Source organism: Xenopus tropicalis, chromosome 5 (assembly GCF_000004195.4).
Source record: "Xenopus tropicalis strain Nigerian chromosome 5, UCB_Xtro_10.0, whole genome shotgun sequence".
NCBI lineage: Eukaryota > Metazoa > Chordata > Amphibia > Anura > Pipidae > Xenopus > Xenopus tropicalis.
In genome coordinates, this window is record NC_030681.2 from 8,537,941 (window position 1) to 8,553,030 (window position 15,090).

Below are 15,090 nucleotides of genomic sequence, written 5' to 3' on the forward strand. Positions count from 1 at the left end.
TGACAGGTTCTGATGTTTCTCTGCTGAGGGAGGCGATAGGAAAGGGCATCTGAGGCTTCTGATCTCTGCCCTGAGCAACATGAGAACCCGCCTGTCTCTGTATCCATCTGAAGGTTCATCTCTCTCTCTCTGTACAGTTACAGGTACTGACCAGCAGGTGGCGCTGCTGTTACAAAATCCTTTATATTGACAGTAATAAAAATAAAAACTTAAATGGCTCTGAAACAGACAAAAATAAGTGCATGTAAATTTCAAGAGTGTGCAGAAAGGCCCCCTGAGCAATTTTACATTCACTTTTTAAGGTTTACTTATCCTTGAAGAACAGGTAACATTACCTGAATTTGTACAATATGTTTGACATATTTATTTCATATTGCAATTGGTTTTGAAACTGAGGGGCAGGTAACCATAGTGGGGGCTTGAAGCAGTAGCAGAGGGGCTCAGTCTGAAGGTCTGTCGGGGTAAGATTTGGGGGAAATGCTTATTTGCTTCCCTAAATACAAATAAAAACCTAACTTAGGTTTGTTAGGGAGAATTTTAACAATGTTGCAAAGTTCGGTGTCCCCCAGCGAGTCAGGTCTGTCAGACTGCAGATTGTGTTACATTGTTTCATATGCCAGAGCCCCCACGGCAGGGAATAGAAAGGGACAGACATTGCTTCTAATAGCAATTATATATACAAATACGTCAATACAAACCATTACAAATGGCTGTGTACAGCCTGGGTGCATTGATACTGGCCGGGGGTTCCTGATACAATAGGAAACGTTTTGTCTTCCTAAATATTTACATCTACTCCAATGATGAATCCAATAACAATATGTACATATCTGCAGTCTGTTCTACACTAACCGTACAGGGTTTCATTAAATCCATGTGAATGCGGCAGGTAACATCTGATTGGTCCCGCTCAGCAGAGACACAAAATACAAACACTACAGCAAAGTGTAAGATAAAGAATAGAAATCGGAAATAATGCTTTATAAGTTATGGGCAGTTTCTTAGTGACTGGAAGGAGAGTCCAGTAGGAAAGCAAAAGGAATCTTTAGGGGAACTGGGAGTAACCCCAATATCAGTTGCCAAGGAGGGTTGGACTGGGAGGTGCAGTGCCCCTGCCATGGTGCCCACCCAACCATCTCCCCCAAGTGCACATACTTAGGCTCAACGGAAGGGGGGGACCCACAGGCCCTAGAGTGCCCAGCAGGGATTGTTTCTGAGCCGGCAAGTCTGACCCTGGAGCCGAGACACCCCAGATATGGGTTCTGTTGCTATGCACTATGGGGGAACCAAATCTGCTGTATATTCTCTATAGGCCTTTACATGGGAAAGAAGCTGTGGGTCAGAGATAAGGGGTGTGGCCATCAAGAGATGCTTCCAAGTTGATGGTGGAACAAGGGGGCAGTGTCTGTATTCACAATGGCAGGAACCTCTGTGCCTGAGGAAATGTTCTGTGAAAAGTGGAACTTGGGATAAATAGAAAAGCAACTGAAGCAGTGGCCAATACACCAAAGACTGGGTGCTCTTCTGGCCGAGGCCAAGGGCTTTCCTCGAGATTTCCAAACCAGAGAACTTATGATTATTGTGTGAGTGAGGCAACACGGCCCCCCTCCCCCAGGCTAATCCTGCACTAAGGGCACTTGGCACAATTCACCCTAAAGATTTGTTTGTATTTCTGGCACCTAAATACCCCAGAACGCCTATCACTGGCCCCAATGAGCTATTAACGCTTTCCTTGCCATTGGGTTCGGCTCAACACTGACACTTATGGGCCCCATAGAATGAGCTGTAACCCAGAAACGTAGGGGCGTATTTCTGACAAATATTGGGTTTGTGCTTATTTTTCTGTATGAATCTTGTTGTATCTGTAGCCTATTTTTAATATCAATCTTCCCTTAAAGGAGAAGGTAAGTCATTTTAGCATTTTACTGCCAATAGGTTCACCACATTAGTGCCACCTAGAACCCTATATTTATTTTACCTGCCTGAGTAATCAGCCCTAGAAGCTCCCTCTGTTTGTTTAAGATAGCAGCTGCCATTTTAGCTTGGTCTTCATAGCTTCCTGTTGCAGCTCTAGTCGTTATAGCTCAGATTACACATTCTGATGGGAGGGGGCAGTGAGTTTAATGACTTCTTATGGGAGGAGGGAGCAGGAGAAGGGGGAGAGCTGCACAGACTCTGGGAGTGAAGGATTTTTCCGAGAGAGGAAGTCTGACACCCTAAGAACATGTTTACACAAAAGGAGACAAGAAATCCTGTTTCTTTTGATAGAGGACTCAGTGCAGCGTTTCTGTGAGTGCTTATGGCTGTATTTACACAGACCTTTCTAATAAAGCTTACTGAGTTTGTACCTTTCCTTCTCCTTTAAATCTGACCTTATTTAAGAAAAATCTTTAATTGGATAATATTCTGTTAAGTTTAGTGAAATCAATGACATGTGAATATTTCTGGTAAATTCCTTAAATGTCAGTGGCAGCTCGTAAGGTCTGAGCTGAATTCCAATCAATAATATAAAACATGTTTGTATTGGGATCCTGGCTACTCACATTGCGCAGCTGATTGGCCCATTACTCATCAATCCAGGGGCAAGATGATTGGCTCTCATTAACCTTATCAGTCTCTTCAGCCTCGACCTTTGGAAGGCGGTTCCTTCCATTGGCGCTGATGCTCCCAATTACAGTGATACCTCTAACCACCAGGGGGCGCCAATACTGTGCACTGTCATGTGTTTCAGTTCCAAACTTGCTCTGGGAAATATTCTCTTTATAAACGGAACCTCGAGGAACATCTGAAAGTGTCACGGTTGCGTTGCTGCAGGGGCGGAGCTGATGTTAGAGACACAGAGATGCAACATTAAAGGGGCAGTTCAGCTTACATAAACTTTTAATATGATGTAGACATTGATAGTTTGCAATGGGTCTTCATTTTTTGCATTTTTTTTTTTAGTTATTTAGATTTTTGTTCAGCAGCTCTCTATTTGGTATTTTAGCAGCTAGGTCTTGTTTACCCTAGCAACCAGGCAGTAGCTTGAAAGAGACATGGGAATATAAATGGAAGAGGGCATAAATAGAAAGATAAGGAATACAAAGTAACAGTAACAATAAAACTGTGAGCAGTAGGTTTTGGCTGCCGGGGTCAGTGACCCTCAAGTTGTTAGGAATGCCCTATCCCCAGCCATTCTGCAATTGGTCTTCATTATTTCTTTTTCATAGTTTTTGAATTATTTGCCTTTGAAATGGGGGTCACTGACCCCGGCAGCCAGAAACTATTGCTCTGTGAGGCTCCAAGTTTGTTGTTATTATTACTTATTATTCTTTATCTTCGGGCCCCTCTGCTATTCATATTCCTGTCTCTCTTTCCACCCACTCTCTGGTTACTAAGGCTAAAAAGACCCTAACAACCAGACAGCTAGTGACATCCCAAACAACAAAAAGCTAGAAAGCTAAAAACCCACAAAAAATAAAAACCAATTGTGAATTGTCTGTAAATACCTACAGCTACATTATAGTTGTATAAATCTGAGAGCTGGGCGTTACTGGCCCGAGCTGGGTGTTACTGGCCCGAGCTGGGCGTTACTGGCCCGAGCTGGGCGTTACTGGCCCGTGCTGGGATTCAGGGAAATGCTGCAAATATAACACATCCCATAATACAGGGGTGTCAAACTCAATCACATAAGGGGGCCAAAATCTAAAACACAGACTAAGTCGTGGGCCAAATTTTTTATTAATATACTTAGTAAGATACTAAGGGGTATATTTATCACAATGTGGTGATGTTGCTCATAGCAGCCAATAGATGCTTTGCTACTGTTGAAATCTGATTACTGATTGGTTGCCCTGGGCAACATTACTGGTAATGCTTCACTCCACTTTTTACACAGCATGATAAATATACCCCTTAGTCTTAGTTACTATGTGAGGAAAATGGAAATTAATCAGGCTGGATGGTCAGACACACTCACCAAGGGCCACATAAAACAGCCAGGTGGGCCGCATTTGGCCCCCGGGCCTTGTGTTTGACATATATGCCATAATATATAGAATGGCTTTGGGATTTCATTTGAAAGGAATTCTGTATAATAAGGTGTATTTATTTAGTATTAGTTATTTATACAGCCCCGGCACATATAAAAAAAATAAGGGACACATGTAATAAATGCATGTTACAGGGCTGCACTGTGTACATTTAAATTGCAATCAGTGCAGCCCTTAAGGGGGCCGTATGGTGTAAGACGAGCGGGTCTCCTCCCAACATGCCCAAATGTGAATAAATAATGAAGACCAATTGCAAAGTTGCTAGGAATAGGCCATTCTATAACATACTGAAAGTTGGGGGGTATCTGTACTGCACTTGCCCCAATCACTGATGGAAAGTGGGGCAGCAAAGGGCCAGTACCAGGGTAGCCCCGCCCGATGGTGTAACGCAGTGATCCCCAACCAGTGGCTCAGGGGTGACATGTTGCTCCCCAACCCCTTGGATGTTGCTCCCAGTGGCCTCAAAGCAGGGGCTCATTTTTGAATTTCTGGCTTGGAGGCAAGTTTTGGTTGTATAAAACCCAATGTAAAGCCAAACAGAGCCTTCCATAGGCTCCCAGTCCACATAGGGGCTACCAAATAGCCAATTATAGCTCTCATTTGCACCCCAGGAACCTTTTCCATGCTGGTGTTGCTCCCCAATACTTCTTCCATTTGAATGTGGCTCATGGGTATAAAAGGTTGGGGATCCCTGGTGTAACGTATAGAGAGACTATACACTGGTATATAGGGGGTTGTGGCTAAATTATACTTTGTATATGGAAAATCCATTAACTGCTGCAGCCCAGTCTCTCCTACAGATCCAATAGGTGCCTCCCAGGTCCTGCCTTTGGGCACAGAAACATTTCCTTTATTAATCAGTACAGGATGCCGGCGTAAAGGAGAACTAAACCCCCCATTTCCTGACTCCCTGGGTGGATCCCTGTAATATGGATATTCTGTCCCGTGTATTGAGTATCGGCCAGGATATCCATGTTACCCCTATGAATGCACAGATACAATAAATCATGGATCATGTGGGTTCTACATCCCAAGGCAAAACTACTCACGGTTTGTTTTATAACCCACGTGTCAGGGCTGCGGAGATGTTTAAGGAGAGTGTTGGACCCCCTCATGTAATAAAAAGCACTAGGTTTGCCCAGGAGCAGTAACCCATAGCAACCAATAAGCTGTTTGCTTTACAGGTGAGCAATAAACGCTTCCTGCTGATTGGTTGCTATGGGTTACTGCTCCTGGGCAAACGTAGTGCCTTTTATTACATAACCCCCTAAGTGCTCTATGAGTAGGGGGCTCTGTGGCCCAGTAAAACGCACACACTGCACATCTGGTGTTGGGGAGGTGCACAATGAAGTCATTTGTTTGGGACTGGGTGGGGAGAAATTCTGATTTGTACCCTCAGTGTTTAGGCTGAAAAGAGAGACAATCTTATGTTGCTAGGTATATTATGGGGGCTACATGGTGCAGTAACCTATGGCAACCATGAGTAGTTTTATTTCAGTAACTAAAAACAAACTGTCCAGTATTAGTTCAGTGAAATCCAAATCTAAGCAGATACCAGACCCTGCCAAAAACCTCTGTCCATATCTGGACAAGTCTCAAGTAAGGAGGTGGTTTAATTCAATTTTCTGCAGTGATTTTACAGGCAAGTATGGGGTTAATGAATGTATTTTCTGCAGTAAGCTTACAGGCAAGTATGGGGTTAATGAATCTATTTTCTGTAGTAAGCTTACAGGCAAGTATAGGGTTAATTAATCTATTCTCTGCATTAAGCTTACAGGCAAGTATGGGGTTAATGAATCTATTCTCTGCAGTGATTTTACAGGCAAGTATGGGGTTAATGAATGTATTTTCTGCAGTAAGCTTACAGGCAAGTATGGGGTTAATGAATCTATTTTCTGTAGTAAGCTTACAGGCAAGTATAGGGTTAATGAATCTATTCTCTGCATTAAGCTTACAGGCAAGTATGGGGTTAATGAATCTATTTTCTGTAGTAAGCTTACAGGCAAGTATGGGGTTAATGAATCTATTTTCTGTAGTAAGCTTACAGGCAAGTATGGGGTTAATGAATCTATTTTCTGTAGTAAGCTTACAGGCAAGTATAGGGTTAATGAATCTATTCTCTGCATTAAGCTTACAGGCAAGTATGGGGTTAATGAATCTATTTTCTGTAGTAAGCTTACAGGCAAGTATGGGGTTAATGAATCTATTTTCTGTAGTAAGCTTACAGGCAAGTATAGGGTTAATGAATCTATTCTCTGCATTAAGCTTACAGGCAAGTATGGGGTTAATGAATCTATTTTCTGTAGTAAGCTTACAGGCAAGTATGGGGTTAATGAATCTATTTTCTGTAGTAAGCTTACAGGCAAGTATGGGGTTAATGAATCTATTCTCTGCATTAAGCTTACAGGCAAGTATAGGGTTAATGAATGTATTTTCTGCAGTAAGCTTACAGGCAAGTATGGGGTTAATGAATCTATTTTCTGTAGTAAGCTTACAGGCAAGTATGGGGTTAATGAATCTATTTTCTGTAGTAAGCTTACAGGCAAGTATAGGGTTAATGAATCTATTCTCTGCATTAAGCTTACAGGCAAGTATGGGGTTAATGAATCTATTCTCTGCAGTAAGCTTACAGGCAAGTATGGGGTTAATGAATGTATTTTCTGCAGTAAGCTTACAGGCAAGTATAGGGTTAATGAATGTATTTTCTGCAGTAAGCTTACAGGCCAGCCTGCTGTTAATGCAGTGCAATGAATCTGAATTCCAATGCTAGCAGTTATCCTAGTGGCATGTCTGGGGTTGTGGTAGTGCTCATTATCCCTTTTCTACACAAAACAAAGAAAGAAATGACCAGCCCTCGGTCTAAGCCACACTACATTACTGAGCAGCTGCTAGAAATGATGGGAAGCCATTATTTGTTCTCAAAAAAAGAGCAGAGTCTGAGCCTTGATAGATAATTGTTCCAGATGATGTAAGGTTAGCATGGCACATCCAGGCCTACACTGCCTGTTAGCATTCTAGCTCTAGTGGAGCCAGGGGCGTATTTATAATAAGGGCCCCGAGTGGAGCTTGTAAGCCCCAGACAATTACCCTACACCTGTAAGGAGTTCTTTGTTCTAAAGGCAGAATGGCAACTAGAAGCAATACTAGGCTACAGTGTGTAAGCCAATGAAGGAATCAGTCTAATCCACATTTTGGAGTTGCGCAGCTGCTAGAAATGGTAAACGGGTATTAAAAGCCCCCATAGCTTGTGAATTAAGGGTAAGTGCAACATGGGCATGGCCGTGCGGTTTGCTTGGGGAATAATGAGTCTAAATACCCTACAGCGTAAGCAGGCCATACACAGGCAGATTTAAACTGCTAATTGGGGCCCTTAAGACCGATTCAGTAGCTTATCTGCCCGTGTATAGGGCAAAAATTGGCCAGATGTTGATCGGACAGGCTTGATCTTTCATCGGATCGGGGATGCAGTTCTCTTTCCAACTTCTCCCATCCCCTTCATTGCAATATGACCGTTTAGCCCTAGGGTAGTAGGGCCAAATGATTGTATTAGCACAATATCCAAGGTGGGCATATCGGGGGAAAGATCTGCTTGTTTGGCGACCTTACCCTGTATGGGCACCTTTAGAATACTAATAGGCAGTGTAGAACTTATATATTTTGGCCAAATGTGTAATAAAAAAATCTATTTTATGCAGAAATGACTGAGGCTGAGATGCACTGGTCTTACTGGCAAGCCTGGGGTTAAAGTAATGCTGTATATGTATATTTTTTTTAGTGAATGGGCAGGTCAAGGGTTAATGCAATAACCATAGTCCATTTTCCAAGTGTGGATCATTTCAGATAACGAAGGTGCCAAATAGCCTGACAATTATTTAGCACTGTGCTACACCCACCTCACACCCTAAGGGTGAAGACACACAGGGCGATTAGTCGCTGCAACTTTTTTTAAACAACAATCGTACAAAAGTGACCTCAGGAAATGCATTGTAGGGCCGCAAGGATATCGGCAGATACACAATACATGCACAGATCTGATCCTTATCCTTATCTAAACTGTCTGATCGCCCAAATGACTGATTGCCATGGCACAATAACAAACATAGGGGCCCATTTACTTACTCACGAACGGCCGAATGCGTCCGAAAGCGTTTTTTTCGTAATGATCGGTATTTTGCGATTTTTGGGATAATTGTCGCGACTTTTTCGTTGCCATTCCGAATGTTGCGCAAAATCTGGCGATTTTTTCGTAGCGTTAATACTTGCGCGAAAATTTGCGACTTTTTCGCAGCTTTCGCGCCGAGTACGAAAGATTCGTATTCATTCAAGCTTCAGTATGGTGACTTTTCTTGGGCCGGGTTGGAGCTGCAGAGTGCCATTGAGCCCTATGGGAGACTTTTCTTGGGCCAGGTTGGAGCTGCAGAGTGCCATTGAGCCCTATAGGAGACTTTCCTTGGGCCGGGTTGGAGCTGCAGAGTGCCATTGAGCCCTATGGGAGACTTTCCTTGGGCCGGGTTGGAGCTGCAGAATGCCATTGAGCCCTATGGGAGACTTTCCTTGGGCTGGGTTGGAGCTGCAGAGTGCCATTGAGCCCTATGGGAGACTTTCCTTGGGCCGGGTTGGAGCTGCAGAGTGCCATTGAGCCCTATGGGTGACTTCCCTTGGGCCGGGTTGGAGCTGCAGAGTGCCATTGAGCCCTATGGGAGACTTTCCTTGGGCCGGGTTGGAGCTGCAGAGTGCCATTGAGCCCTATGGGAGACTTTCCTTGGGCCGGGTTGGAGCTGCAGAGTGCCATTGAGCCCTATGGGTGACTTCCCTTGGGCCAGGTTGGAGCTGCAGAGTGCCATTGAGCCCTATGGGAGACTTTCCTTGGGCCGGGTTGGAGCTGCAGAGTGCCATTGAGCCCTATGGGAGACTTTCCTTGGGCCGGGTTGGAGCTGCAGAGTGCCATTGAGCCCTATGGGAGACTTTCCTTGGGCCGGGTTGGAGCTGCAGAGTGCCATTGAGCCCTATGGGTGACTTCCCTTGGGCCGGGTTGGAGCTGCAGAGTGCCATTGAGCCCTATGGGAGACTTTCCTTGGGCCGGGTTGGAGCTGCAGAGTGCCATTGAGCCCTATGGGAGACTTTCCTTGGGCCGGGTTGGAGCTGCAGAGTGCCATTGAGTCCTATGGGAGGCTTCCCTTGGGCCAGGTTGGAGCTGCAGAGTGCCATTGAGCCCTATGGGAGACTTTCCTTGGGCCGGGTTGGAGCTGCAGAGTGCCATTGAGTCCTATGGGAGGCTTCCCTTGGGCCAGGTTGGAGCTGCAGAGTGCCATTGAGCCCTATGGGAGACTTTCCTTGGGCCGGGTTGGAGCTGCAGAGTGCCATTGAGTCCTATGGGAGACTTTCCTTGGACCGGGTTGGAGCTGCAGAGTGCCATTGAGCCCTATGGGAGGCTTTCCTTGGGCCGGGTTGGAGCTGCAGAGTGCCATTGAGCCCTATGGGAGACTTTCCTTGGACCGGGTTGGAGCTGCAGAGTGCCATTGAGCCCTATGGGAGGCTTTCCTTGGGCCGGGTTGGAGCTGCAGAGTGCCATTGAGCCCTATGGGAGACTTTCCTTGGGCCGGGTTGGAGCTGCAGAGTGCCATTGAGCCCTATGGGAGACTTTCCTTGGGCCAGGTTGGAGCTGCAGAGTGCCATTGAGCCCTATGGGAGACTTTCCTTGGGCCGGGTTGGAGCTGCAGAGTGCCATTGAGCCCTATGGGAGACTTTCCTTGGGCCGGGTTGGAGCTGCAGAGTGCCATTGAGCCCTATGGGAGACTTTCCTTGGGCCGGGTTGGAGCTGCAGAGTGCCATCGAGCCCTATGGGAGACTTTCCTTGGGCCGGGTTGGAGCTGCAGAGTGCCATTGAGCCCTATGGGAGACTTTCCTTGGGCCAGGTTGGAGCTGCAGAGTGCCATTGAGCCCTATGGGAGACTTTCCTTGGGCCGGGTTGGAGCTGCAGAGTGCCATTGAGCCCTATGGGAGACTTTCCTTGGGCCGGGTTGGAGCTGCAGAGTGCCATTGAGCCCTATGGGAGACTTTCCTTGGGCCGGGTTGGAGCTGCAGAGTGCCATTGAGCCCTATGGGAGACTTTCCTTGGGCCGGGTTGGAGCTGCAGAGTGCCATTGAGCCCTATGGGAGACTTTCCTTGGGCCGGGTTGGAGCTGCAGAGTGCCATTGAGCCCTATGGGAGGCTTTCCTTGGGCCGGGTTGGAGCTGCAGAGTGCCATTGAGCCCTATGGGAGGCTTTCCTTGGGCCGGGTTGGAGCTGCAGAGTGCCATTGAGCCCTATGGGAGACTTTCCTTGGGCCGGGTTGGAGCTGCAGAGTGCCATTGAGCCCTATGGGTGACATTTCTTGGGCCGGGTTGGAGCTGCAGGGTGCCATTGAGCCCTATGGGAGACTTTCCTTGGGCCGGGTTGGAGCTGCAGAGTGCCATTGAGCCCTATGGGAGACTTTCCTTGGGCCGGGTTGGAGCTGCAGAGTGCCATTGAGCCCTATGGGAGACTTTCCTTGGGCCGGGTTGGAGCTGCAGAGTGCCATTGAGCCCTATGGGAGACTTTCCTTGGGCCGGGTTGGAGCTGCAGAGTGCCATTGAGCCCTATGGGAGACTTTCCTTGGGCCGGGTTGGAGCTGCAGAGTGCCATTGAGCCCTATGGGAGACTTTCCTTGGGCCGGGTTGGAGCTGCAGGGTGCCATTGAGTCCTATGGGAGGCTTCCAAAATCATGCTAAGTCTGAAAGTTTCGCCCGCCGCTTACGAGCACTCAATACGAAAAAGTCGCGACAAGATACGAGCGCATCGTAATGGCTACGAAAAACTCGCGTTTTTTCGCGCAAATCGTATTGGTACCGAAAAAGTCGCAGAAAATTTGCAAAAAATACGAAAAAGTCGCAAAATGTTCGTTTTCCAATCGGAATTTTCCCAATTCGGATTCGAATTCGTGTCTTAGTAAATGTGCCCCATAGTTTCATACAATAATATCAGTGTGTGTCTGGCCAGATTTACAGGCAGTTTTGTTGTTTTTTCTTAAGGATGGCTGAGATTTAGCAGCTTTTAAAACAATATGGACGCCTATAACAGTTTGTGCATTTTGGGGAGGGGACTTTCCCTAGTGGCTACCTGCAAGCCATTCTCAGCTCCGGCACACAGGAACCCCTTCGTTCCTTTCTGGCTGTCACTCTATCAGGGCTGAACACAAGTGCAGAACAGGATATCCTGCCGCTGCCACAGTCTGTAGCACACAAAGGCTGCGTGTAAGCTGTCGGAGTGACAGGGGCGCTCTCTTGGAGATCTCTCCAGCTCTGACAGTCAGCACAGCGCTATGGGCAGATAGTGATACCATGTTAAGGTGGCCATACATGTGAAGATCCACTTGCTTGGCAAGGTCACCAAACGAGCGGATCTTCTCCCAATATCCACACCTACGGGTGGGCAATATCAGGGAAAATGTAGGCTAATTTGATCGAATTATAATGGCAGCAATGGGGCAATTGGTTCGGGGACCGCATCAACGAGCCGATGTGGTCCCCGATCCGACTAAATCTTTTAACCTGCCCGATCGATATCTGCCCAATTTCAGGCCAGATGTCGGTTGGGGATGCCCCTCGTTCCTGCCCCTACACGGGCCGATAAGCTGCTGAATCGGTCCAAGGGACCCATACCGGCAGCAATGATCGTCCTGTGTATGGCCACCTAGGCCTGAGCATTACATGGAGAGACTTCCAACCCCGACCTATTGAGGAACATACATGCAGGATAATGTGTCAGGCTGGGGGGAAGCCAAACAACTGTTGGAAACCAATGATGCTATGAGTTGGAGAATGTATTCAATGAAATAGAAAACATCAGGAAGGTATTCCTTGTAAGCAGAGGGTATATATTCCCTAAAGTAATGTTTATACAATTCCACGTGAATAAATAATGGATAAGAGCAAAGGTAAGCCACAAAGAGAAAGTCCTTTTATGCCATAGACTCAAGATGGGAACGGTACTGGAATAAGCCAAGTTCCTACAGCTGTGCCGCTGCTTTCATAAGGTTTTAATAATAAAATTAATCCCACGGCACATCAAACGCAACTGATTGAGACTTAGACTAACGCCTGTCCTCAAAAAGCCAAAGTCAGTGTTGTTTTCCTTTATCTGTAGCGCTAATACATTAATGTGGGGCATGTCCCAGGCAGTGGTGCCAGAGGCAGGATAATATTACTTGGCCAGGGTCACAAGGAAATCTAATAGTGTCTGGTCTGCATTAGAGCCCAGGGTTACAGCCGAGGGAACAGTAGGGAGGGGGCCAGGTACGAGCGTAATGGCTGGGAGTGATGATAGTCCCATATAGAATGTATAAATGGGCCAAAGTATCGACTCAATGGAGTTTGGAATGAGAGGAAACACGGTGTCCCTCTGTATGATTAAGTACCGAAAGGTACGAAACGCGTAAGGCTTGCTGTTACATGTGTTAGCTTTAAATAAATATACTTTGATTTTACTACTTTTCCTGTGAACTTCTGCAAAAATTCTTTACACTTGAAATCCCGGAGTGCCTGCCTATTGATGTTTTTGGTGTATCCATGATGGCTCCCTCTGTCAGTCTGGGAGCTTATGGGCAATACATTACCTGATGGGATTTCAGTTGAAGGAGATTTAAACCAGGAAATAAATTGCTAAACTTACTGAGCCCCAAGCAATTCTGCAATTAACACACATATTCTGTGCTTAGTGCTTTATTATAGACTGCTAATGCCAGACAGCTCTCTGAAAGAGTCAGCAAGGGTTAACTGAATACAAAGGTCCATAGACCAGAGTGAGACAGATAGGGCCTCATTTACTAACCACCGATTTTCAATTTCAAACTTGATTCAATTTTTTATTTTAAAAAAAGTTGCAGAGAAAAAAGTTGCAACTTTTCAAAGATTTCCTATGCATTAGTGATGTGCACGACCTAACTGCGCCCCACTTCCGCCTACATGAGCAGCTATTTATATACATGCGCCTGCCTTTCCCCGCCCCTTATGTGACATCAGAGATGGGCGGGTCGGGCGCGGGTATATAAATAGCCACAGAGCAGCGGGTCGGGTCGGGCGCGGGTATATAAATAGCCACAGAGCAGCGGGTCGGGTCGGGCGCGGGTTGGGAGAGGGCAGATTAGATCACTACTACTGTGCATCTAAATGGCTAAAAATCTGAATCTGAAAATATGCCAGATTAAACTTGCCAAGTTCGTGTAGCCAATAGCAAAGGTCCTTTCCTTGAAGTTTTTTTCTTTTGTCTCAAAACTTTACAGACTTCTCTGGGTTTTGTCTGAAAATAAAATTGGGATTTTTGCAGCAACAATTCGAAAAAATCTAATTTTTTATGACTTTTTTCCCCCTACAGAGATGCATCAATGGGTGCTACTAACTTGTGCCAAATGCCCAATCTGATAATACAAATTGCCATTTGTGCCCAAGTCACAGAGATATAGAGTTTATTACCAGTAGAGACATTAAAAAGTATCTCATGTACTTCAAATCAGGCAGTTTTACTCCCATCAAAACAATGACACTTAGTTACAGCTGCAAAGTGCCAGCTATAATTCCATTTAGGCATTAGCCTGCGGCATACAAGTTAAACTATTTGGGAAACATGAAAAGAATGTGAAAACCGCACAGATCCGCACACTTACAGCCTGTTATCATTCAACTTAAACACACAAAATAACGGAAAGCGGAAAAGCAGGTTCTTAATAAGCTGTGAGTGTATCAGTAACTTGTTGTACTCAGTTATAATAACAATAATAATGTTCTATTTGCAAATGAAGGCCATCGCGTAACATCTTAAACTGGTTCCTAGGGACTTGCACATAGAGAAGTTTCCTGGATACTATTGTCAATCTATAGGGATTTAGCCTATAGATTGTAAGCTCTACAGGGCAGGGACCTCCTTCCTCTTACACTTAGCTTTCGTTAATGCAGCTGTATTTTGTATCTATTTGTATTTATTATTGTAATAATCCCCGTTTGTTCTATGAATGTTCTGCTGTACGGAGCTGCGTACATAAGTAGTGCTATATAAATAAAAATATACATACGTATGGTTATCTGTTAGTGTAATGGCATTAGGGCGAGTAAGAGAACCCTGGGATAAGCTCAAACCTGAGCAGAGGCATAACTAGATGTTACTGGGCCCCCCAGCAAATTCAGTTTGGGGCCCCTAAAGTTGACCTGTTCTGCCAAGCTATATTGAAATTGCTCTATGATTAGGGCCTTACTGCCCCCCCCCCTATACTCCATGAAGCATGAAGGGCCTTGAAAAGCTAAGAGTTTACCTTTAAAGCCATAGTATGCTGTGGATGGAACCTCAAAGTAAGTCTGCAACTAAGTATCTTCATAAGTCCCAATGGCCCTGAGTTACATAGGAACTTCATGAAAAATGTACCCCACGGAGGCCGGCCTAGCAGAAAACGGAGAGGGCTTTTGGTGGGTTTGGAGCATGTCTGGAAGTAACTGATCTGGAACTGTGTGGATTGGAGGTGTCAGTTGAAGGAACAATCACTGGGGGGTGCCAAAATGTTAGGCACCCCAGTTATTGTAACCACTACCTGATACCCCAGGCTGGTGCCCCCGTTAGGAGAGAACTGCCCCAGCCCGGGGTAGCTGCAAGCCAGCGATCCACTGTCTCCTTCTGTCTTTGCACCGGCCCTGGGATTCGGAAGGACAAAGATCACTCATTAGCACCAGGGTATAAAGAAAGCAATTACAATACCCGGAGGGGGTATCTAATATTCTGGCACCACCCCAGCAATTGTACCTTTTCTTTCTCCTTTAAATTGCCCCACTTTAGAATATTTAAAATGCAGAGGATATGTATCATGCAAGAAATGAAGTTTATGAAATCGATGGCGCCCCTGTACCAGTCAATAAATGATCAGCTATGTTTAACAACTCATAGGGGCACATTTACAAAAGCACGTACGCTTGAGCGTTCATGCGAGCGCTCCAAGCGTTTTTTCGGTCGTCCGCACGACTTTTTCGGACGTTTCCACGAAAAAATCGGAAAGGTTTT